The 25,219-nt window shown below is 42.2% G+C and overlaps 1 protein-coding gene and 1 pseudogene across 1 annotated transcript in view; one reads left to right on the top strand and one right to left on the bottom strand.

Annotated features, from left to right (window-relative positions):
- LOC144175895 (uncharacterized) overlaps window positions 1–25,219 on the top strand; it is a 101,857-nt gene that overhangs the window by 18,794 nt on the left and 57,844 nt on the right. The gene's annotated exons all lie outside the window — the stretch shown is intronic.
- On the bottom strand, window positions 20,952–24,649 carry LOC144175893 (uncharacterized; annotated as a pseudogene).

The raw sequence follows: 25,219 nt of genomic DNA, 5'->3' as shown, positions 1-25,219 counted from the left end.
AAAAAAAAAAATAGTACGAAGTCTGTTATAACGAGAGTTCAGACTTTTCAACTGTTAAAAACAAAACAATCAGTATAAGTATGCCAGTCATTTTTCAGGATAGTTACATCTCAAACAGGTTGGTAATTACAGCCCGCAAACCTTTATATGACTGGGGTTTTCCAGCGTTTTTCACCCTCCCGTGACGCTGTGAAGTACATCACACAATATTTATTTATTCATTTATTATACCTTACAGGCCCATTGAAGAGCATTGAGTAAGGGGGGTTACATTTTTGAAAAAAAAAAAAATAGTACGAAGTCTGTTATAACGAGAGTTCAGACTTTTCAACTGTTAAAAACAAAACAATCAGTATAAGTATGCCAGTCATTTTTCAGGATAGTTACATCTCAAACAGGTTGGTAATTACAGCCCGCAAACCTTTAGAATGACTGGGGTTTTCCAGCGTTTTTCACCCTCCCGTGACGCTGTGAAGTACATCACACAATATTTATTTATTCATTTATTATACCTTACAGGCCCATTGAAGAGCATTGAGTAAGGGGGGTTACATTTTTGAAAAAAAAAAAATAGTACGAAGTCTGTTATAACGAGAGTTCAGACTTTTCAACTGTTAAAAACAAAACAATCAGTATAAGTATGCCAGTCATTTTTCAGGATAGTTACATCTCAAACAGGTTGGTAATTACAGCCCGCAAACCTTTAGAATGACTGGGGTTTTCCAGCGTTTTTCACCCTCCCGTGACGCTGTGAAGTACATCACACAATATTTATTTATTCATTTATTATACCTTACAGGCCCATTGAAGAGCATTGAGTAAGGGGGGTTACATTTTTGAAAAAAAAAAAAATAGTACGAAGTCTGTTATAACGAGAGTTCAGACTTTTCAACTGCTAAAAACAAAACAATCAGTATAAGTATGCCAGTCATTTTTCAGGATAGTTACATCTCAAACAGGTTGGTAATTACAGCCCGCAAACCTTTAGAATGACTGGGGTTTTCCAGCGTTTTTCACCCTCCCGTGACGCTGTGAAGTACATCACACAATATTTATTTATTCATTTATTATACCTTACAGGCCCATTGAAGAGCATTGAGTAAGGGGGGTTACATTTTTGAAAAAAAAAAAAAAATAGTACGAAGTCTGTTATAACGAGAGTTCAGACTTTTCAACTGTTAAAAACAAAACAATCAGTATAAGTATGCCAGTCATTTTTCAGGATAGTTACATCTCAAACAGGTTGGTAATTACAGCCCGCAAACCTTTAGAATGACTGGGGTTTTCCAGCGTTTTTCACCCTCCCGTGACGCTGTGAAGTAAATCACACAATATTTATTTATTCATTTATTATACCTTACAGGCCCATTGAAGAGCATTGAGTAAGGGGGGTTACATTTTTGAAAAAAAAAAAAAATAGTACGAAGTCTGTTATAACGAGAGTTCAGACTTTTCAACTGTTAAAAACAAAACAATCAGTATAAGTATGCCAGTCATTTTTCAGGATAGTTACATCTCAAACAGGTTGGTAATTACAGCCCGCAAACCTTTAGAATGACTGGGGTTTTCCAGCGTTTTTCACCCTCCCGTGACGCTGTGAAGTAAATCACACAATATTTATTTATTCATTTATTATACCTTACAGGCCCATTGAAGAGCATTGAGTAAGGGGGGTTACATTTTTGAAAAAAAAAAAAAATAGTACGAAGTCTGTTATAACGAGAGTTCAGACTTTTCAACTGTTAAAAACAAAACAATCAGTATAAGTATGCCAGTCATTTTTCAGGATAGTTACATCTCAAACAGGTTGGTAATTACAGCCCGCAAACCTTTAGAATGACTGGGGTTTTCCAGCGTTTTTCACCCTCCCGTGACGCTGTGAAGTACATCACACAATATTTATTTATTCATTTATTATACCTTACAGGCCCATTGAAGAGCATTGAGTAAGGGGGGTTACATTTTTGAAAAAAAAAAAAAAATAGTACGAAGTCTGTTATAACGAGAGTTCAGACTTTTCAACTGTTAAAAACAAAACAATCAGTATAAGTATGCCAGTCATTTTTCAGGATAGTTACATCTCAAACAGGTTGGTAATTACAGCCCGCAAACCTTTAGAATGACTGGGGTTTTCCAGCGTTTTTCACCCTCCCGTGACGCTGTGAAGTACATCACACAATATTTATTTATTCATTTATTATACCTTACAGGCCCATTGAAGAGCATTGAGTAAGGGGGGTTACATTTTTGAAAAAAAAAAAAAATAGTACGAAGTCTGTTATAACGAGAGTTCAGACTTTTCAACTGTTAAAAACAAAACAATCAGTATAAGTATGCCAGTCATTTTTCAGGATAGTTACATCTCAAACAGGTTGGTAATTACAGCCCGCAAACCTTTAGAATGACTGGGGTTTTCCAGCGTTTTTCACCCTCCCGTGACGCTGTGAAGTACATCACACAATATTTATTTATTCATTTATTATACCTTACAGGCCCATTGAAGAGCATTGAGTAAGGGGGGTTACATTTTTGAAAAAAAAAAAAATAGTACGAAGTCTGTTATAACGAGAGTTCAGACTTTTCAACTGTTAAAAACAAAACAATCAGTATAAGTATGCCAGTCATTTTTCAGGATAGTTACATCTCAAACAGGTTGGTAATTACAGCCCGCAAACCTTTATATGACTGGGGTTTTCCAGCGTTTTTCACCCTCCCGTGACGCTGTGAAGTACATCACACAATATTTATTTATTCATTTATTATACCTTACAGGCCCATTGAAGAGCATTGAGTAAGGGGGGTTACATTTTTGAAAAAAAAAAAAATAGTACGAAGTCTGTTATAACGAGAGTTCAGACTTTTCAACTGTTAAAAACAAAACAATCAGTATAAGTATGCCAGTCATTTTTCAGGATAGTTACATCTCAAACAGGTTGGTAATTACAGCCCGCAAACCTTTAGAATGACTGGGGTTTTCCAGCGTTTTTCACCCTCCCGTGACGCTGTGAAGTACATCACACAATATTTATTTATTCATTTATTATACCTTACAGGCCCATTGAAGAGCATTGAGTAAGGGGGGTTACATTTTTGAAAAAAAAAAAATAGTACGAAGTCTGTTATAACGAGAGTTCAGACTTTTCAACTGTTAAAAACAAAACAATCAGTATAAGTATGCCAGTCATTTTTCAGGATAGTTACATCTCAAACAGGTTGGTAATTACAGCCCGCAAACCTTTAGAATGACTGGGGTTTTCCAGCGTTTTTCACCCTCCCGTGACGCTGTGAAGTACATCACACAATATTTATTTATTCATTTATTATACCTTACAGGCCCATTGAAGAGCATTGAGTAAGGGGGGTTACATTTTTGAAAAAAAAAAAAATAGTACGAAGTTTGTTATAACGAGAGTTCAGACTTTTCAACTGTTAAAAACAAAACAATCAGTATAAGTATGCCAGTCATTTTTCAGGATAGTTACATCTCAAACAGGTTGGTAATTACAGCCCGCAAACCTTTAGAATGACTGGGGTTTTCCAGCGTTTTTCACCCTCCCGTGACGCTGTGAAGTACATCACACAATATTTATTTATTCATTTATTATACCTTACAGGCCCATTGAAGAGCATTGAGTAAGGGGGGTTACATTTTTGAAAAAAAAAAAAATAGTACGAAGTCTGTTATAACGAGAGTTCAGACTTTTCAACTGTTAAAAACAAAACAATCAGTATAAGTATGCCAGTCATTTTTCAGGATAGTTACATCTCAAACAGGTTGGTAATTACAGCCCGCAAACCTTTAGAATGACTGGGGTTTTCCAGCGTTTTTCACCCTCCCGTGACGCTGTGAAGTACATCACACAATATTTATTTATTCATTTATTATACCTTACAGGCCCATTGAAGAGCATTGAGTAAGGGGGGTTACATTTTTGAAAAAAAAAAAATAGTACGAAGTCTGTTATAACGAGAGTTCAGACTTTTCAACTGTTAAAAACAAAACAATCAGTATAAGTATGCCAGTCATTTTTCAGGATAGTTACATCTCAAACAGGTTGGTAATTACAGCCCGCAAACCTTTAGAATGACTGGGGTTTTCCAGCGTTTTTCACCCTCCCGTGACGCTGTGAAGTACATCACACAATATTTATTTATTCATTTATTATACCTTACAGGCCCATTGAAGAGCATTGAGTAAGGGGGGTTACATTTTTGAAAAAAAAAAAATAGTACGAAGTCTGTTATAACGAGAGTTCAGACTTTTCAACTGTTAAAAACAAAACAATCAGTATAAGTATGCCAGTCATTTTTCAGGAGAGTTACATCTCAAACAGGTTGGTAATTACAGCCCGCAAACCTTTAGAATGACTGGGGTTTTCCAGCGTTTTTCACCCTCCCGTGACGCTGTGAAGTACATCACACAATATTTATTTATTCATTTATTATACCTTACAGGCCCATTGAAGAGCATTGAGTAAGGGGGGTTACATTTTTGAAAAAAAAAAAACATAGTACGAAGTCTGTTATAACGAGAGTTCAGACTTTTCAACTGTTAAAAACAAAACAATCAGTATAAGTATGCCAGTCATTTTTCAGGATAGTTACATCTCAAACAGGTTGGTAATTACAGCCCGCAAACCTTTAGAATGACTGGGGTTTTCCAGCGTTTTTCACCCTCCCGTGACGCTGTGAAGTACATCACACAATATTTATTTATTCATTTATTATACCTTACAGGCCCATTGAAGAGCATTGAGTAAGGGGGGTTACATTTTTGAAAAAAAAAAAAAATAGTACGAAGTCTGTAACGAGAGTTCAGACTTTTCAACTGTTAAAAACAAAACAATCAGTATAAGTATGCCAGTCATTTTTCAGGATAGTTACATCTCAAACAGGTTGGTAATTACAGCCCGCAAACCTTTAGAATGACTGGGGTTTTCCAGCGTTTTTCACCCTCCCGTGACGCTGTGAAGTACATCACACAATATTTATTTATTCATTTATTATACCTTACAGGCCCATTGAAGAGCATTGAGTAAGGGGGGTTACATTTTTGAAAAAAAAAAAAGTAGTACGAAGTCTGTTATAACGAGAGTTCAGACTTTTCAACTGTTAAAAACAAAACAATCAGTATAAGTATGCCAGTCATTTTTCAGGATAGTTACATCTCAAACAGGTTGGTAATTACAGCCCGCAAACCTTTAGAATGACTGGGGTTTTCCAGCGTTTTTCACCCTCCCGTGACGCTGTGAAGTACATCACACAATATTTATTTATTCATTTATTATACCTTACAGGCCCATTGAAGAGCATTGAGTAAGGGGGGTTACATTTTTGAAAAAAAAAAATAGTACGAAGTCTGTTATAACGAGAGTTCAGACTTTTCAACTGTTAAAAACAAAACAATCAGTATAAGTATGCCAGTCATTTTTCAGGATAGTTACATCTCAAACAGGTTGGTAATTACAGCCCGCAAACCTTTAGAATGACTGGGGTTTTCCAGCGTTTTTCACCCTCCCGTGACGCTGTGAAGTACATCACACAATATTTATTTATTCATTTATTATACCTTACAGGCCCATTGAAGAGCATTGAGTAAGGGGGGTTACATTTTTGAAAAAAAAAAAAAATAGTACGAAGTCTGTTATAACGAGAGTTCAGACTTTTCAACTGTTAAAAACAAAACAATCAGTATAAGTATGCCAGTCATTTTTCAGGAGAGTTACATCTCAAACAGGTTGGTAATTACAGCCCGCAAACCTTTAGAATGACTGGGGTTTTCCAGCGTTTTTCACCCTCCCGTGACGCTGTGAAGTACATCACACAATATTTATTTATTCATTTATTATACCTTACAGGCCCATTGAAGAGCATTGAGTAAGGGGGGTTACATTTTTGAAAAAAAAAAATAGTACGAAGTCTGTTATAACGAGAGTTCAGACTTTTCAACTGTTAAAAACAAAACAATCAGTATAAGTATGCCAGTCATTTTTCAGGATAGTTGCATCTCAAACAGGTTGGTAATTACAGCCCGCAAACCTTTAGAATGACTGGGGTTTTCCAGCGTTTTTCACCCTCCCGTGACGCTGTGAAGTACATCACACAATATTTATTTATTCATTTATTATACCTTACAGGCCCATTGAAGAGCATTGAGTAAGGGGGGTTACATTTTTGAAAAAAAAAAAAAATAGTACGAAGTCTGTTATAACGAGAGTTCAGACTTTTCAACTGTTAAAAACAAAACAATCAGTATAAGTATGCCAGTCATTTTTCAGGATAGTTACATCTCAAACAGGTTGGTAATTACAGCCCGCAAACCTTTATATGACTGGGGTTTTCCAGCGTTTTTCACCCTCCCGTGACGCTGTGAAGTACATCACACAATATTTATTTATTCATTTATTATACCTTACAGGCCCATTGAAGAGCATTGAGTAAGGGGGGTTACATTTTTGAAAAAAAAAAAATAGTACGAAGTCTGTTATAACGAGAGTTCAGACTTTTCAACTGTTAAAAACAAAACAATCAGTATAAGTATGCCAGTCATTTTTCAGGATAGTTACATCTCAAACAGGTTGGTAATTACAGCCCGCAAACCTTTAGAATGACTGGGGTTTTCCAGCGTTTTTCACCCTCCCGTGACGCTGTGAAGTACATCACACAATATTTATTTATTCATTTATTATACCTTACAGGCCCATTGAAGAGCATTGAGTAAGGGGGGTTACATTTTTGAAAAAAAAAAAAATAGTACGAAGTCTGTTATAACGAGAGTTCAGACTTTTCAACTGTTAAAAACAAAACAATCAGTATAAGTATGCCAGTCATTTTTCAGGATAGTTACATCTCAAACAGGTTGGTAATTACAGCCCGCAAACCTTTAGAATGACTGGGGTTTTCCAGCGTTTTTCACCCTCCCGTGACGCTGTGAAGTACATCACACAATATTTATTTATTCATTTATTATACCTTACAGGCCCATTGAAGAGCATTGAGTAAGGGGGGTTACATTTTTGAAAAAAAAAAAAATAGTACGAAGTCTGTTATAACGAGAGTTCAGACTTTTCAACTGTTAAAAACAAAACAATCAGTATAAGTATGCCAGTCATTTTTCAGGATAGTTACACCTCAAACAGGTTGGTAATTACAGCCCGCAAACCTTTAGAATGACTGGGGTTTTCCAGCGTTTTTCACCCTCCCGTGACGCTGTGAAGTACATCACACAATATTTATTTATTCATTTATTATACCTTACAGGCCCATTGAAGAGCATTGAGTAAGGGGGGTTACATTTTTGAAAAAAAAAAATAGTACGAAGTCTGTTATAACGAGAGTTCAGACTTTTCAACTGTTAAAAACAAAACAATCAGTATAAGTATGCCAGTCATTTTTCAGGAGAGTTACATCTCAAACAGGTTGGTAATTACAGCCCGCAAACCTTTAGAATGACTGGGGTTTTCCAGCGTTTTTCACCCTCCCGTGACGCTGTGAAGTACATCACACAATATTTATTTATTCATTTATTATACCTTACAGGCCCATTGAAGAGCATTGAGTAAGGGGGGTTACATTTTTGAAAAAAAAAAAAAATAGTACGAAGTCTGTTATAACGAGAGTTCAGACTTTTCAACTGTTAAAAACAAAACAATCAGTATAAGTATGCCAGTCATTTTTCAGGATAGTTACATCTCAAACAGGTTGGTAATTACAGCCCGCAAACCTTTAGAATGACTGGGGTTTTCCAGCGTTTTTCACCCTCCCGTGACGCTGTGAAGTACATCACACAATATTTATTTATTCATTTATTATACCTTACAGGCCCATTGAAGAGCATTGAGTAAGGGGGGTTACATTTTTGAAAAAAAAAAAAAATAGTGGGGAAAAAGAAGAAAAGACAAGTACACAATGTAAAGTTTGGGTAATCAGCATAAAGACGTAAATGAAACACGCCATACACGTTTATAACAGACAATTATCACAAACGCACAGGGTTTTTGTGGAATCTAAAACATCAGAAAACACTCAAATACAAGGGGGAAAACACCCATAAACAGTAACAATATTATTCTGGCAATGCCGATGAATTGAAAGCGCGCGTCTTGCCAAAAATGCGCGTGAAACTATGAATATTATGAAGGCGTCGTGACGTACGTACTGGAGCGTTAAGAGGAAGCGGGTTAGGTCTAACGCGAACTATGTATTTATGAAAAAGGCATACTAGCGCGACAGTGCGACGGGTATCTAGCGGCTGAAGTGATAACTCTTGTTTGATTTGGGTAACGCTAAGTGGACGGTCATACTTGCGTTTAAAAAATCTGGCGGCTCTGTTTTGAACAGATTTCAGCTGGACAATTAGGTAGTTTTGGTGAGGGGACCAGATTGCCGATGCGAATTCTAGCTGTGGACGAATAAAGGTTAGATACGCATGTTTGCGGACAAGGGCTGGTGCGCATCGCCTTTTCCTTGATTTTGAAAAATCAAGGAAAAGGCAGTCTGTTTGTTGGTTAGCATTCATGTCAATTGTAAATTCCAGCAGTTGTGTATCACATGACAGGCCTTTTCTAAAACCACGCTGATGGACGAAAAAAAAGTTGTTGGATTCGAGGTGGTTATACACGTTAGATACAATAATGTTCTCCAGTAATTTACAGCACATGCACGTCAAAGAAATCGGGCGATAATTTTCGGGTGCGTGTTTGTCATTGGATTTGAAAATGGGAACAACCTTGGCGATTTTCCAGTCGGCAGGTAACTGACCTGATGTCAATGATTTACTGAAAATATGGAACAGAATTTGACTAGAGATGTGCACAGTGTTCTTGAATATTTTTGAGTTGATGTTATCGACACCAGATGAAGTGGAGACTTTAAGACTGTCGATTAGTGAAGCGATGCCTTCAGGAGTAATATTAATTGGCTGCATATATCTGTAATTGGATTCGGGAACCATGGGTGTGGTGGAATGATCTTCCTGAGTGAATACCGACGAGAAGAAATGGTTGAATGCATGCGTACATGCATGTTCCTGAAGGGGAACACCGTTGTCACCATGCAGGGGTGAGACAGCTGCGCATATTGCGCCTTTTTGATACGATTTCACTTTCCTGCGCCAAGCTGCTCCAAAACTACGAAAATGGCGAAAATTGCGCCAAACTGCTCCAGAAGAGCCTTAACGGCACGGATTTTGATGCTCATGTCAGTTTCGGCGGGGACGAAAGCCTCCCGCATCCCGGTCACCGCTTTTATTGTCGGTCAATCGCAAACACAGAAATGGCACAAATAGAAAGGCTGAAACGAAGCAAGCGATAGCTTCTAAAACTAGATTCGCTTTCCATCCGGGTTCGCTGAAACGGCCTTCTGGATTAGGCATCGCTGTGGCAACAAACATGGCCGCCGCCTGATCTGGCTGCTACCAACGCGCTCAGTGCGCATCGCCGATATTTTCCCTGGTTTATTTTGTGCTATCAGCTGGGTTCCATTCTATTCATTCTATCTGTTGTGGCTCTGAACAGTGACGTTAACGCGGGGATATGGTTTGAGATTGGTGCCAGATTACGGGAAGTTGCGCGGCTCGAAAAAAGTTAATTGAAATGTGGGGCCTACGACTTCGGCGTGGTTTGTCCTTGAGTGCGAAACGCGGTGCGCGCGTATATAATCGGGTTCGTGAAGTGAATTTTTTGACTCGTTGTGGTATTATAAAATGCTGAGGTGTTGCTGTGCTTCGAAGCGCGATCGCGAGCCTCGGGGATGGAACGGTCGACACGAAAGTTGCGGGCTGTGCTGCGGCGCCGCGACATATGTTCCCGCCGCGACTATACGGTTGCCATAGAACGCGACTATAACACTTGATGTATGCAAAGTGAAATTGAATGCCAAAATCTAGGTGGCTAAACAGTAACGCTACTCAAATGACCATAGGATGACTGAAACGGGTAGGCAGGTTGGGCTATGCGACCGTTAGCTCGAAGTTGCTCAACTGTTGCCGTGACTACAGGCGTTCGTACAACGCAGCCTGGGATTACAAAAATCATAATTTTAGCATGAAAACGGCAAAAAACGCCACAACTGCGGAGCCCTTAAATTTGATAAGTTTTAGCAGTCAGTCTGTTCCATCGTGTACGTAGTTACCGTGCTGACCGGGAGTCGTCTGGGCACTTGGGCATTCGTAGCAGTAGGGGGATTAGTTCCGCGGGCCTGCCTTCGCCTTGTCCGCGCCTCCTCGCCCTTCCACGCGCGCAGGCACTGACCGGTCCCGGTCAACCCGGTAACAAAGTAACCAACAGAACAGACGGACTGCTAAAATTCCCTAATGTTAATGGTTGTTTTGTTGTCAGTGTTGCGTGCAGCCGCAACACAATATCACCAGTTAGGAAAAACGTAGTGCAGTTAGTACTTTGTGATACTCTTAAAAACTTGGCAGGTAAGGCTGTTTCACAGTGTTCTGTGTATTCAACACTGATTGAAATGCCGACTTGACCCTGCAAATTGCTGAAATAATGATTTTTAAGCTCACAAGACGATGTATTAATTGTCCCTAACTGCTCCAAATCAAGACTCGTCTGCTCCAAAATCGAAATTTTGCTGCTCCGAAAACTGCTCCCAAATCTGTTTGGGCTGTCTCACCCCTGACCATGTAATACAATGTCATTATTAGAACGATTATTTGAAATTGTCTTCCAAAACTTTCTGGGGTTATTTTTTAACAGCAAAGGTAAATCCTCAGAAAAGTATTTTTGTTTGGCACTATTTACTGCAGAGTTAAAAGTTCTCAGAAATTCCTTATATTTGACCCATGACGATGCACTCTTATACAATCGTTTCTTTTTGTTTCACATGTTTCTGAGTGGTCTGTTGAACGACGGATTAGATTGATCATTTTTAATTGTTATTAAAGGCACGTGTTTGTCGACCATTTCGGCTATCTTGTTCTTGAAGAGCACCCAGCTGTCATCTACAGACCGGGAACTGAATGAGGGTAGGAAGGATTCATTGAAGAAGTCCTCGAATTCTGCGTTCATTTCTCTGTAATTACCTTTGTTATAATCGCATATTTTTTTAATGATGGCACCGGGAAATTTTAAAGGAGTGTGAAATGTAAAGTGAAGGAGCTTATGATCGCTGAACCTATCGATGTATGATACGGATCCTATGCTTTCCGGTGCGGTGGTTAATACAAGATCTAAGATGTTAGACCCTCAAGTGTGTTTGTCTATAACTTGAACAAGATTGAAGTCTAGGGTTAAGTTAATGAATTTGGTTGAAGTTCTACAGGGGGCTGAGAGGAGTGACCAATCAATGAGGGGGAAATTAAAGTCCCCGAAAAGGTAGACTATATCAGCAGGGCATTGTTTCAAGGCACAAGATGTACTTTCACGCAGTTCCTTCAAGAAGGATGGATCGGAGTCAGGTGGATGGTAGCAGGTGCCTATTAAGACCTTAGCGGATGCCGTCATGCATGCAGCCCAAGTTATTTCAACCGAAGCATTCGTTTCAACGGAAAACGACGATATCCCGTTTCTAACTGCGAGCAGAACACCACCACCTCTCCTGTGTGTTCTATCGTATCTATAAACGCTGTAGTTCCTCTTTTTTTAAAAAGTTCGCTATCACTGATGTCAGAATGTAACAAAGTTTCAGTTAGCACCAAGATGTCGCTATTACTGTCGTCCAAGTAAGAGCATAACTGGTCGCGTTTAGGAAGAAAGCTTCGAATGTTAGTGTGCGTAACCGATAACGACGGCAATTCTTTAGTTGAGTGGTTCTTAGGTCTCAAAGGGTGGATGCCTGTCCTTAGCTATATGTTCGAAGCGATAACAGTATCAGTTACGGGGTCATATGTGTAGGTTTTATTGTCCATGTGCATTCTATCCACCGATAGTGGTAGGGGGCGGCCTATGTGTAAGGGCTAGCGCGATTGCCGCCTCTTCCGCCTCAGCGGGTCGGATGGTGCGGACTGTTAGGGATTTAAGAGGAGGAGTGTTAGGATGGTTGATTACTGCGAAAGCGTATGCGTCCTGCCGTCGATAGCAAGCTGCGTCCACGTAAACCGTAGTGGGGTGGACGGGGTATTTCTCTGTAAGAGCTCGCGCCCGTTGTTCCGTACGCTGCTTGTTGAAAATAGGGTGATATTGCGCGGTAAAGGGCGGATAGTGAGGGAGCCATGAATGTCGGCTGGTACCGGGAGCCTGTCGTCACAGAGAATAGGGGCTTTAAGGTTAAGAGTAACAAGGAGAGTGTGACAGGGGGGGGGGGTGGATGAGAGCCTATTTAGCGGACCGATAAGGTGGGCAGCAATCCTGCGGATGAGGGTGACCGTCTGATTCATTTGAGAAGTCAGCTGTGCTAGGTACTTAATGTTTGCGCAATTGCGCTGTATGCAGAGCCCAAGTATTTTCGAGACTGCCACTTGGGGAACATCCCTACCATCAATCCGGACCTCAATGGTGGGTCTCTGGGCTGGGTTGCCGGTTGATTTGGCGGGGAGGATTAAAAGCTCAGATTTTTCAGGTGAGCATCCAAGCCCAACTTCGCGAGCGGTGGGCTTGGATGCGGTGGTAACTAAGTCAGCTCCCTGCTAGAGAACCTCCTCGATTTGAGAGTCGCTGCCTCTGGTGGTCCACAGCGTAATATTATCGGCATGTATGCTGTGGCGTAAGCGAGGGATCGCGGCGAGCTTACTGGAAGGTGGATTAGGGCAACGTTAAATAGGAGCGGGAATAATACTGCGCCTTGAGGCGTGCCAATGGTTGGGAGATGGATAGTGTCTGATTGTAGGTCACTGAGCTGAATAACAGCTGTGCGGTTCGAAAGGAAGTTACGGATATAGTTGTATGTGTGGCGACCCGGAGCCAAAGTGGCAACGTTACACAAAATAGCCTGATGTGATACGCGATCAAAAGCTTTCCGAAGATCAAGTGCCAAAATGGCTCAATTATCTACCTTTGAAGGGGCAGCGATAATTCCGTGTTTTAATTGCAGGAGTACATCTTCAGTTTCCGTATCATGGGAAGTGTTGTCCAGTTTTTTGCAAATCGCTTGTTAGCCCTACGGGAACCGCAGCACGTGTAGCGACTGCCATAATCTTTGTCTCAGCCTTATAAATTGGCGTAAACATTTCTCCTCCTTACTTAAAACAGATTTTCTTTTTTGTTGTTTGATCCTGTTTACAGTAAGCACTATTTTTTGTAGAGAAAAGGAACTGCCACCTGAAGAAAACCACCTCGGCTTCAAAAATGCACTGATCAAGATTAGTATCATACTACAATGAGAACATATAAATGTTAAATTGTAAAAAATTAGCCATATAATCAAATAACTAATAAAGTGTGCCGCTGTTCAAATTGGTTTTCAATACATAAACAAAGGAGTGCTTCAAAGAGAAAGGACAAGAAAAAGGGCAGGTGTGTTTTCTGGTCTGTTCCACTACAACCTAAAATGATGTTTTGGCTCTCAGGAAGATTAAGTACACTATTTATATGGTACTAGGAAGTGTCCAAGCAGCATTTCTGACTCGCCCCGTCTTTCTACGAGCATTAGTGACAGTTTCTTCTTGTTGATCGAAGAAAGAAGTGAAACGCACTGAAAGCATCAAATCTGCATTTGCACCGTTCAGTTGCATGGTCTGGCTTATTAACAAGGAACCACACGACAAACAGACATGCTCGCACGTCAGCTCAGAGTTGCGTATCGAGAAATTCTGGGCGAGCTAGAGAAGCTTGCCTGTCAACACAGGTCTTGTACTTAAACATCAGCAAAGCATGCATTATGGGACAAACCAACGACGACAGAAATAGCTACCTTCATACTGGGCAAGTGTTCGAACCACTGTGGCGTGTTAACGCCGCGATCAGAAAGTTGCCACGCCAGCTTGACAGCCCTGGCACGAATCGTGTGTGTCAGTCCGGCCCACAATTGAAGACTTCTGCGTTATTACCGTGATTTGTGGCAGCCAGATTGGTGGGATCGGCCCATGGATGATCGGTCAGAAGCAGTGACAAGCAGCCATGTTGACCCTCTGAACGCTTGAAAGTACCGTATAAACCGGAATATAGGTCGAGTTTTTTTCCGAAAAAATCCGCACAAAAGTCACCCCTCGTCTTATATAGCGGTCATTGGCAGAATGTAAATCGTTGTCTGGCAACAATGTGCAAGCGCAGTCCGTCGCCATCGCCATTCGTGTCAGACTGTTCTCTCGCACCATCAGGCCTTTATTTGATTTCGTTTTTCTCTAATTTTTCGCCTTTTACTCGTTTATTGTGCGTGCGTGCGTACATTTCTGTACGTCTCGGTTCCGAGATGAGTGGCGGCAGTCGACGCCAGTTCACCGCGGCATTTAAGCTGACGGCGATTGAGTCACAGAGCAGAATGGGAACATGGCGGCGCAACGCCAGTTAGGCGTTTCGGAGGAAAGTGTGTGGTACTGGCGGAGTCAGAGAGCTAAGCTGTGCGCGTGCAACCCCCGAAACCGATCATTCCGTGGACGTCAAGCGGTGCACCCCGAGTTGGAGAACAAAGTGGCGGACTTCGTCCGGGAACTTTTTCCGGGAACTTCGCTCACGATCGCTCTGGAGGCCATGCACGGACGGGCTCCGCGAACTGTACAATGAGTGGATAGCCGGCGACAACAAAAAGACCTATACGGGCCGGTTGCGACCGTGTCAAGCTGGGTGTCCTTCTCTGGGCAGTCGCTGCCCGACGACATGGTTACACGAGCGTTCAGGAAGTGCTCCATCAGCAACGCGCCTGATGGCATGGAAGATGACAGTGCGGAAGATGACAGATGAAAGTGGCAGTGACGGACGGGTGTCGAAAATAAATATAGACATTGTGAGTGCGCTTCTGTGCCGAATTATTTTTTTTGTCAACTTTTCCCACCTCAAGGTAGGGGGTCGACCTATATACCGGGTCGACCCCCGGTTTATACACGGTCTGGTTTATACGGTATGTGTAAACATATGAAAAAGTGTTTCTGACTGCACCTAGATAATGCTATATCGGTGGTGGGTATAGCACTTCATAGGTTGTATTCACTGGTGTGGCCCACAAGTGGGCAGCCCTGTGTGTGCGCCGCCATGTATGTGCCACAGCGTCTGTGCTACGACGGGCTCCATGAGATTGCGGTAATGGACCTTTTTCTATTAGCAATCTGTGCATGCGCAGGCTGGTAATCCACCATTCTAGGCAGTCGCCTCGGGCAAAACAAACAAAAGGGTGCCCCCTCCACTTGTTGCTGGGGTAGTGGCTATGCTTTCTAGTGATGCACGTTTTTATTTCTTCATTTTCAAAAGCGTGTGGTGAGTTGTGCGCGCACACAAAGAAGGATTTCAAAGGAAAGGGATGAAGACGTGAGGTTGACCTCAGTGCAAGCACATGGCTACCAGCAAGGGGGTGAGCGGTGCAAGCATGGCACAACTCAGGAGATGGCATCACGTGCACTGGCTTCATTTATTGTAAATATAGAGTATAAATATAAATCAGCGTGTGCATAAAGCATTTCTTCGAAGCAATATTTGGTTTTTGTTTTCAACTGTGCATTAAACGGCACTTGTGTCAACATCCGTAGTCGCGGGCGACTGCAGCGTTGCCTCTTGCATGCCGTGTCGCTTTCGTTCATAGCCGCAGTTTCATTCTCCAGTGATGCAAAGTTCTTGAGGGCAAGGAGAGCACCACCACGTAATTTGAGTGCAATTACAGCTGAACCTCGTTATAAGAGACACTGATGTAAGAGACAAATGGGTATTAGAGACACTATTGACTCACATGGTTGGCTGCCCTAACTTTCCCATTAAATCGACCTCTTTTATAACAGACATCGGATGTAGAAGATTGGTTATAAGGGACAAGTCATCCTTGAACTTTAATCAATAATCTCGCTTGTAACAGACATTTTAACTTCAGTCGCAGTGCCACCAGTCACTAATTGCAGTTGCTTCCATCCTGGAAGCACAGGTGGACGACAGACGCCTGCAGTCGCTATTTATTATAACTTCAGCAAACACACAGTGGTTCAGTCAGCTATGAAATGACGATGAGAAGCCCTGCCAATGGAAATGCAACTGACAGAAGTGGTTGAAGCTTACTGCCATCCATTGGATGGAGCACGATCGCACATGAGGGTTCTCCCACTCGCATAGCTCCCAATCAAGAAGCATCGCAGATGTTGAGTCCTGCAAGCATAACGAATAGCCTGAGCACACAGCAGAAGCTGTGCGCTCTACCTATTCATCAGGCTTGTGAACTCAACATGTACGACTCATCTTCCACAACGAGGAAAGAAAAAAAAGCTTGCAGAATCGGTTGTAAAATACAGTGTAAATACAGTCATGAAGCAAACAAGATTCAGAACTGTTTCATAAATTCTGGGGGCCGAACATAAATTAGAATGAATCTTTTGAAACACGCTGTAGCGTTCTTTTGAGCTTATTTTAGTCACATGGTGCCCACATTGAACTAGGGACTGATTAGTAAGTGAAAACATGGTTCCCTGCTTATAAGAGACATCTCATATAAGAGACAGAAACTGCTCCCCGGTATGTGTCTCTTATAAAGGGGTTCAACTGTAATAGGTCTTCTGTTAATACTAAGGCCGACAATCGGGTTGAAGTGATGCAGACGATATGCGCCGAGGTTTTCTTTTTTCTGTGAGGTGTGGGCACAATGCGCAGGCACAGACGTGGTGGTTTCCAGTGTTGTCGGGTGAATAAATCTCCCTCTGAACTTTTCAGTGAATACCATCTATTGGGTTGCAGTCCAGTATTTCTGAAAGGTTCTTCACTGCTATTGTGACCAATTTTTTAGAGCAGTCATGGTTGCTAAGATGGTAGTCGTGAGAAGCTGAATCACTGTTCCAGAGGAGGCTGGAACAACTGCGCTATTGCTCCGCTTGTTCCCAGGCTTGGGTTGCGGCATCAGTGTCCCGACAGCACCACACCTAGCTTTGGAGTTTGAAGTTTGGGCCTAGAAAATGGGAACCAGGAAAACTGGTGTTGCCGTCCAGGCCCAAACTTCAAACAGCTGTCACTTCTGCTACAGACCATATATACCGTATTTATTTGAATCTAGGCCGGCCCTGATTCTAAGCCGACCCCCGACAGTCCGAAGCCACGAAAAAAAAAACACTTACCTCGAATGTAGGCCGAACAAAAATGCGAGGTAAGCGTTTACAAAAAGAAAACACATATTGAACATGAAGATGCGGTGCTGGAACTCGATCAGTTTCTCTTCAAAATCACCGGGTAACTTCTGGGCGATTGAGGTTCGACGACGGAGGCTAAAGCCGAAGCGCTTCATGAATTTCTGTAGCCAGCCCCGACTGGCTTTGAAGTGTGCCCGCGATAAGCCTCGTTCTCTTGAAAGCTCCCTTGCTTTTGCCTGGAGCACTTCCGTCGTTACTGGAAGGGCAGCTGCTCGCTGCGTCCGAACGAAGTCAGCCAATGCCATCTCCATTTCGTGGTGACGGCCTTCTCGTGGTCCGGTGAAGGCCATCCTTGTTGCGGCGCACGCAAATATCCTCTCCCGTTGCATCCTCCAATGGCGGACATTTTTTTTCATCCATGCCGAAGTCCCGCCCGGCTTGAACGTTCGACGACAACTCCGCGGCTAAAACAACTTTTCTTGTAAAAGCGGCAATATAATGGCACCGCTTATTTGGTGACATTGTGCTGTCAAAAACAACGTTACTAGAGTAACGTTGGTCAAAACCAAATGCCACTCTGCACGCAGGCCACTATCCGCACAGTTCAAAATGGCGGCATCGCTATGGCCCCTTAAGTGGCTACTGGCTGGTCTAGTAATGGCTACAATACTTTTCTGGGTGGCGCTAGCTGCGCGCCACTTCCCTCAATTTCACTTGGAAATTGGCGCGTGTTTCAAAATCCTCGAATCCAAGCCCACCCTGGAGTTTGATATATGAGTATTTAAAAAAACTATCGGCTTAGATTCGAATAAATACGGTAATGATAATGTTCGTCTTTTGGCAGTCAGTCCTTGATTTGTGCACAGTTCACCGGTACCTTGTTCAGCTGCATCCCTCCTGCAGTTTTTTTACAAACACTGTCAAAAAATCAAACATAAAAGCCAAATAAAGTTGAATATAGTTGTTTTACACAGAAACAAACTTTATATCTACAATTTCAATGAAAAACCACATGCATCCCCCAATTTTTATCGTCCTAACTGTAAAAACCATGTTTTTTTTTTTTTGGTTTAAGACCAGTGTGCCCCCTTAGAAAAAAAGAATTTGAGTTTTTTGGTAGACAGCCCGGTAAAAGACCTCTCAAAAGCAAAGATTGAGGTGTGTTTCCACCATACTACTCCAGGGTGCTGGTGGCAACTGCCCTGGATGAACCTCTTTTAAACTTTATTTCAGGAAGTGAGTGAAGATCAACCCCCTTTTACGATGGGGCGCTACATGAATGGTTCATTTTTAGCCACTAGATTCAAATGTCATGTCTTCATCTTTTCTCTAAGAGGTTTTGGCACCTTCCTTCTAAGGGTGCTTGACCTAGACTTGTGACAGCCACGCAGCACTTTTTTCATTTGTAACATCATGGCAATTTGCAGTCCCACTTCCAGTTTGGTTCCTCCTACTGTGTACTGTGGAGTACAGACTACTGGGTGGTAGTAACGTCACCAGCAAGCAGTCCTCTAGCTCCCGCGTTGCTGTTCATCTATACCATTCAGCCACACGCCTGGTTGACAAGAAAGTACAGTGGCTACTAAGACTCCCAACCCTTAATTTTGTCCATTTGCTGTATTCTTCGTCTCTGTTCGGCTGCGTGGGAAGGTTCAGCCGCAACTGCTGTGCTCTTCTATTGCTCCGTCTCCTATCCAGACAGTTCCTCTCCACAGTTATGTGCAAATCTGTGGTTGTTGTCAGTTTCATCATTGCTCTCTGTTACTTGTTCTGTCATGTGTTCATTAGTTGCTGTAATTGCAAGGAAAAAAACGTGCATGCTTTTGTCTTACGACAATAATGGCTTTTTTTTAACGTTTATTGAAATGTAGAAAAAACACCCGGGGGTCTCTTGCTAGTGCATCAGACCCCATTAGGGGTAGCGATTAGTTACAGTTTACGACGGGTATGGGTGGGAAATAGCAAGGGAAAAATAGTGGGTCGGGATATGAAATGCAGGAGAGTGTCCCACACTGCCTTCGCTAAATTAGGTGGGTAGGAGGGACGCAGGAGATCATTTAAGGAATTCGGTCGTAAGTTAGCGGAAAGGGTGTCTAGGAGAACCTGTCTTTCAGTTTAACTGAAAGTTTTCTCGTGAGGGATTCCTTGCTTGATTGTCATCTGAGCTTGGACGTTGCCTGTTTGAGCTATCACTTTTACTTGCACGCAGTTTGGACTTTTGATCGCAGTGGCTTTGAAACTTTGCCGCTTGATTTTGCTTGACGAAAGCTTCGCGTTCAACTGTCGTCGTCATTAGATTGTGAGGTGCACTATTTTTGTCTAATTTTGTATGTCGATGCACCGCTATCCAGATTCAAACTGCTTCGACCATGTTGCAATGGTGTCACGGAAGAGATGTTGGTTTCACACTGCGAGGGTCCTGATTTGTTTCTGACTGCAGAAAGCGTTTTTTTTTTCTGCACTTCTTTACCCACGATTATTATCATTGTCAGAGAAAGTTGTCTTTTCTGCAATGCCTTTTTGGCATGGCATATTCCACTAGTGAGACATAGAAAGTTTTGCTTTAAAATCGGGGGTCTTCAAGCACTTTTGGCCCAGTGAGTAGCATTCTGCACGTATTTGTAACCATACAATATTGAGTTAGCACCCTTCGATCCTTCCTGTCTTGTGCCAGCAGTCTCGTCATCCAACACATGAAAGTGCCCTCGACTTTTGTCCGCACTTTTCACTTATGCCTGACCCAATAACTTTTGTTGATTTCCAGTGTTGCGCATGTCACATTTTCATTCAGGGTCACCTTGGGGCAGATAAGTGCGTGTGTGTATTTTTATCAAGCGGTTTTAGCCACGGAGCATGCTGAGCAGCATTATGGTGCCTTGTTGCTTGTCCAGCAAGTGATATGATGCCATGCCAATAAACTTTCTTCAGTGTTTGTGACGACTTTGGTGTTTTCTTGGCTTCACTTTCATATAGTGAGAGTTGCTATCCATCAAGAAGCATACACTTACAAATGCTAGGTATTGTTATTTTTTCTTGGAGGTGACATTTACAAAGTTTTCTTGGCAACACGGCATAACATCAAAACAAATAAAACCAACTAAAATGGCAAATATGGCATATTTTTAAAAATAATAAATAGTGGAAAAACAACAAAGCACGAGAGAGCACGAAAAGTGACATCACTGCCTGTTTGTACTGTTTTGTTGTTTTCGTGCTAAATATTTTCAAATAAATAAATATGCAAGGAATGCAGTTGAAGTAGGGTAACTTTTTATTCGAGCTTATCTCTTGGACATACAAGAACATTTCTTGAATCGATAGCTGGAATGCTGGATGCAATTTTCGATATTGGGCATGCACTGGATTCTCGGAGGGACACAACAGTACATTTGTTCAATTCTTATTTGTAATTTGCAATTGCATTGTGCAGTTTAACCCGTACAAAACATTTGGCCAAAGTCCAAAGCATTGGTTTAGGTAGAAAAAAAAAATGCCTGTGTGCCAAGATTTCGAAGCATGTCAAAGATTTATAGGTGGCCTGACTTTACCTATAGCCCTCCACTGCAGTACCCCTCCTAGCTGGCCCAAGCTATGCTGAGCTTTTCCACGTGAAACCTAAAAAGTTGAATTTTGATGTTTACAGCTACGCTGTCAGTGATGGAACTGGAATTTTACCTCTTGGAGCACCGGTTGGAGCAGGCAAAATTCCAGTTTGGAGCAGCCATAAGCAACTTTGGAGTTGATGCCAAAATATGCTTCTATACAGTTAAAAGAGTGAAAGCATTCACAAACAAACCGTTAAAGCTTCCAATATTTATTAGCAAAGGTAAATAAGACTAACTCTACAATCATAACAAGACTAGTACACACACGCACACAAAAACTGCTTATATGGAAAGTTTACATAAAATGCAAAAACCATCTAGGCTTTAAGCTGAGCATTTACCCAGACAATAAAGAACTTCAGCAAGCTAAATAAAAACCTGATGGGAAACTCTAGACAGCAAGATTACTGTAGTCTAGCGTCACCTACAAAAAGACAAAAATGCGCTGCTGTAAAGATTCTTAAAACTAGTGAAAACACATGGTATTGAAAATGAGTGACGGGTTCAAAGCTGTCAATTCCTATGGACAGTACATGCCACCGCGTACAGTCGGTATGTGGTCGAAGTGATCACTCATGATTCACGATATTTTGCACTGAAAACTACAACGCCTTGCCACGTGTACTTTTTTTTGAAGCTTCAAGCTTGTGGAGAGCATCTGCAAGCCTTGCTTGCCCTTCTTTGAGTAACGCTTCGCCACTAGCAATGTCAGCGAAAGCTTGTGACTTCATGCCTTTTGCAATGAGGGCTTCAGCATTGGTCAGCATTTTTTTAGCCAAATGAATTTCTGTGTTTGGGTCTTGCTTTTGCTGCGGCTTTGTCGAACTGCAGTTGCTGCCAAGTTTGCTTCTCTTAGCTGCGTGCTCGTCTTCTCTGGCAATTCGCTCTATGTAGCGCTTATGCGACTGCTTGGCCGCCTTCATCATGTCCGCTTTGATCGAAATTCTGGCTACGTCCCGGTTGTACCTTTTGGAAAATGACTGAATAGCACGAAGACCATTTATGCTCTCAATTGAAAGGTTGCTCCTCTCTAGCAGCAGCCGGCGATTTTCACTAAATCCCCTTTCAACATCAGCATTTCCGTGCGACAGGCACCGCAAAGACTTCACGAGCTTCCCTAGCAAAGGGTACCTTGGACCACTGTTTTTTCCCCGCAGAAAAAAGATGGGTTGCCAGGCAACATCAATGCGTTCATCAGGGTCATACTGAAGCTTCTCCGTAGAAACGAGCGCCAACTCATCCATTAAAGCTGACATCTCTTGAGGTGGTATCACTTGAGGAACGTGTTGCGCCAAATTTCGGAACGCTACAACAGAACTTTCTTCATGAATGATGTCTGGTCGGAGTTACCTGAGATCCCTCAAGACAATGTTGTCGAGTGGCAGGGTTGATAGTAGGTAGGTTGCACACTTTATGTAAAAGCTCCTTGCTCCAAGTCTGAACAGTTTTTTCTCTTCAGCTGACCACTCTGCGATGACTTTTTCTGTGTCACCCCCAATCTCGACGACTTGCTTCCAGTTGCTTGAACATTCAACATCAACAGATTTAAGTCTTCCCCAGTGAGGTCCCGGTAGGCTTCAGTGCGCACAAACCAAGAACTTTCTTGGAGAGCTTCACCATTTCTTCGTACAAAACATGAACAAGCGGCTCAGAACGCTGGAAAAATTCCAAAAAGCCAACAAACAAGTCCGCCACGTTTCGCAAAAACAGTGCCGTGGCAAGAAGGTCTTTCTTGCTGAGGTTTTCACGAAGGCGCTTATAGACTGTACCAGCAGCACGAGGTCCTTGCTGCACATCTAAGACCATCGACTTCAGTGCAGGATACTGTTCGATGAAACGGTCCAGGGCAGGACCCAGACTCAACCACCGTGAGCTTACATGCCGGAGAAAGACAGATTCAGGCAGACCAAGGCATCTCTGGTTTTCTTTCAAAACTGCGCTTTGCACCGCAGAGTTTTTGAAAAAGTGATAAGCGTCCATCAAAGTTGACTCCACATTGTTGCCAAAAGCTTCAATTCCTTTTGCAAAAGTGTTATGAATTTTGTGCAAACTGCACTCTCCAATGTTGAGCAGCGTTGGGTTTACATCATGCTTGAGCTTCTTTTTTAAACTTTTCATGACGTTTGGGCCGTCACTGTAGCAGCAGAGCATGTTCCTTTGAGGCAGGTCCTGGACAGCTTCCTTCACTCGCGCAAGCAAAACATCTGAGGTTACAGACCCCAAGTGAAAAGAACGCAAGTGCTCTGCCACAACCTGCTGGCAAACTTCGGAAAAGTACTTGACAATGACGTCTAGCTGCTGGCACCGTTGTTCTGGAAGCGGCGTTTCGTCGATTTCAATGGTATAATGCACGCTTTCCTTGTTAAGTTCATCGACGACTGCTTTCTTGAAATACGGGCCAAGGCCATCGGACACAACGTAGGACACCTTTTTTCTCCCACATTGAAATTCTTTTGCGGCTTTAGAGTCTGGAAACATCAGTGGAAAAATGGATGTCGCTGTGTCTCCCCATGAATATGGTATTCCAGCAATGGCTACTGCAAGAACAAAGTAGGTTTCTGCCAACGTGGCTCGATCGGCTTCTGAGATTCCCAACCCTGCAGGAAGACAGGACTCCAAAAGAGATTGCGTCGTAGCCGGCTTCTTCAGTGCCCCAAGTTCATCTCTGTGTTGCTTGCAAGCTCCAACATGTTGCTTGTTGTTTGCATGTCGCTTGACAGCACTAACGTCATGATGAGAACAATGAATGACTTTGCTGCAAAAAATGCACGTCGCTTTGTCTTCTTTTGTGCCGGGTCTGCACCACACGGAAATTAAGTCACCATTGGCATCTGTCTCATTTAGCACTTCTGTGTTGAACTTGCTTTTTTCCGCCCTGAAAAAGAATGTGCGGCACATCAGTACACACAAAAGCTCACTGCTCTGTACATTTGGCTCAACTCTGACTATTTATGTGAGTTTGCAAACAGAAGCGCTATCATTTCAGTCCAAAAAAGTTGCCAGAACTCGTAGATAAACCACCTTGGCCATTTAAAAACAGCGTGGTAATCAAGACATTCAGCATTTTTGCGGCCCTACAACTTCTTTGTCATACTGTAGATGGAACTATTAAGTGGAAATTTCTGGGAAACCTAACAACTGTAATTGTGCACTGGCATGTTTCCCAGTTTTAAAACCTGCCAAGACACCACACTGCCACAGGGTTCGCACAGGTCCTTGAAAACCTTGAAAACCCTTGAATTTAGAAGTGTCAATTTCAAGGCCTGGAAAGTCCTGGAATATTTAAATGGTCCTTGAAAACCCTTTTATTTTTCCTGAGAGAATCAATGGTCCTGTCTTTTCACTAGAATTTAAAGTGTTTGTCATGGATTTTAGGTGTTAACAAATGTGGAGAAAGATTGTAACAATCAAGTTTCAGTGTATTGCGTGAAATTACAAGTTTGGTGGGTTTTCATTATTACAAGGCAACATTGAGAGCAGGCACTTGTCAATCCAATCCATATCACGACACAATCCAGTGAAAGCCAGCTTCTGTTCTCTATCTTGCATCTTTTATCTAGTCTGTGGACGCTTGCTCATTGCATGTTTGCTGTGCCTCATACGCTCCATCTACGTTTGCTTTTACGTGCAAATGGTGGACGTGTACATAGTTCATACTGCCTTGAAGCAACACTTGCTCGATTTAATTTCAGCTGAGACTCTTGCTGACAAAGCAGGAGATGCAGGCAATATTAACCAAGTTTTGAAATCAAACAGCCTCAGAAAAACACAAAGAAAAAAGAAAAACCTCTAAATACCAGCCATGAAATAAAAAAATGAAGCTGGGGGAGCATATACGAACCCGTTAGCACCTATCTAAATGGGCACTAATTTGCTTAGGTATTGTGCAATAAAAAACTTTTGCATTGTGTTGGAAAAGTGATATAATAATCCCAGATAAAACATTAGATGGGGACCTTGAAAAGGTGTTTTCTAGTCCTTGAAAACCCTTGAATTTTTGCCTTTGAAGCCTGTACGAACCCTGTGCCACCAAAAACAGCTACAAAAATTGCAGAATAGTATAAACACTCATTCCGATGTTTACTCACAACAGCAAACTAAACACACGGTCGCTTTTTTGCGAACAAAAACACGGAGTACAGGCTCTTGCCGCCGTTCCCGCTAGCACAACTGACGCATTTGCCGTTAGAGAGCTTTAGTTAGGCAGTTTTAGCATATCGAAACCGTGTTTACGATACCATTGAGCGTGTTTACGGGAGTAGACTGCGCAGCGTGAGAGTTACCGTGAACGGTAACTTACCGGCACAGGCTTCACCGTCGCCAGCGCTTCCGGTAACACGGTAAACGGTAATGCAAACACGGTAACGATATGCTAAAACTGCTTAGTGGAAAGCACCACTTTGGTGCACCCTTAGCGTTAGCGGGCCGCCTTGAAAACGCCATGCTAAAACTCTGCTAACTGGTGACGTTTACGCGC

This window comes from Haemaphysalis longicornis, unplaced genomic scaffold, assembly GCF_048455015.1.
Source record: "Haemaphysalis longicornis isolate Haplotype H1 unplaced genomic scaffold, Haemaphysalis longicornis Haplotype H1 scaffold_3, whole genome shotgun sequence".
NCBI classification, from domain to species: Eukaryota; Metazoa; Arthropoda; class Arachnida; order Ixodida; family Ixodidae; genus Haemaphysalis; species Haemaphysalis longicornis.
The sequence above is the reverse complement of the archived record's forward strand: the minus strand, read 5'-3'. Positions and strand labels throughout refer to the sequence as shown.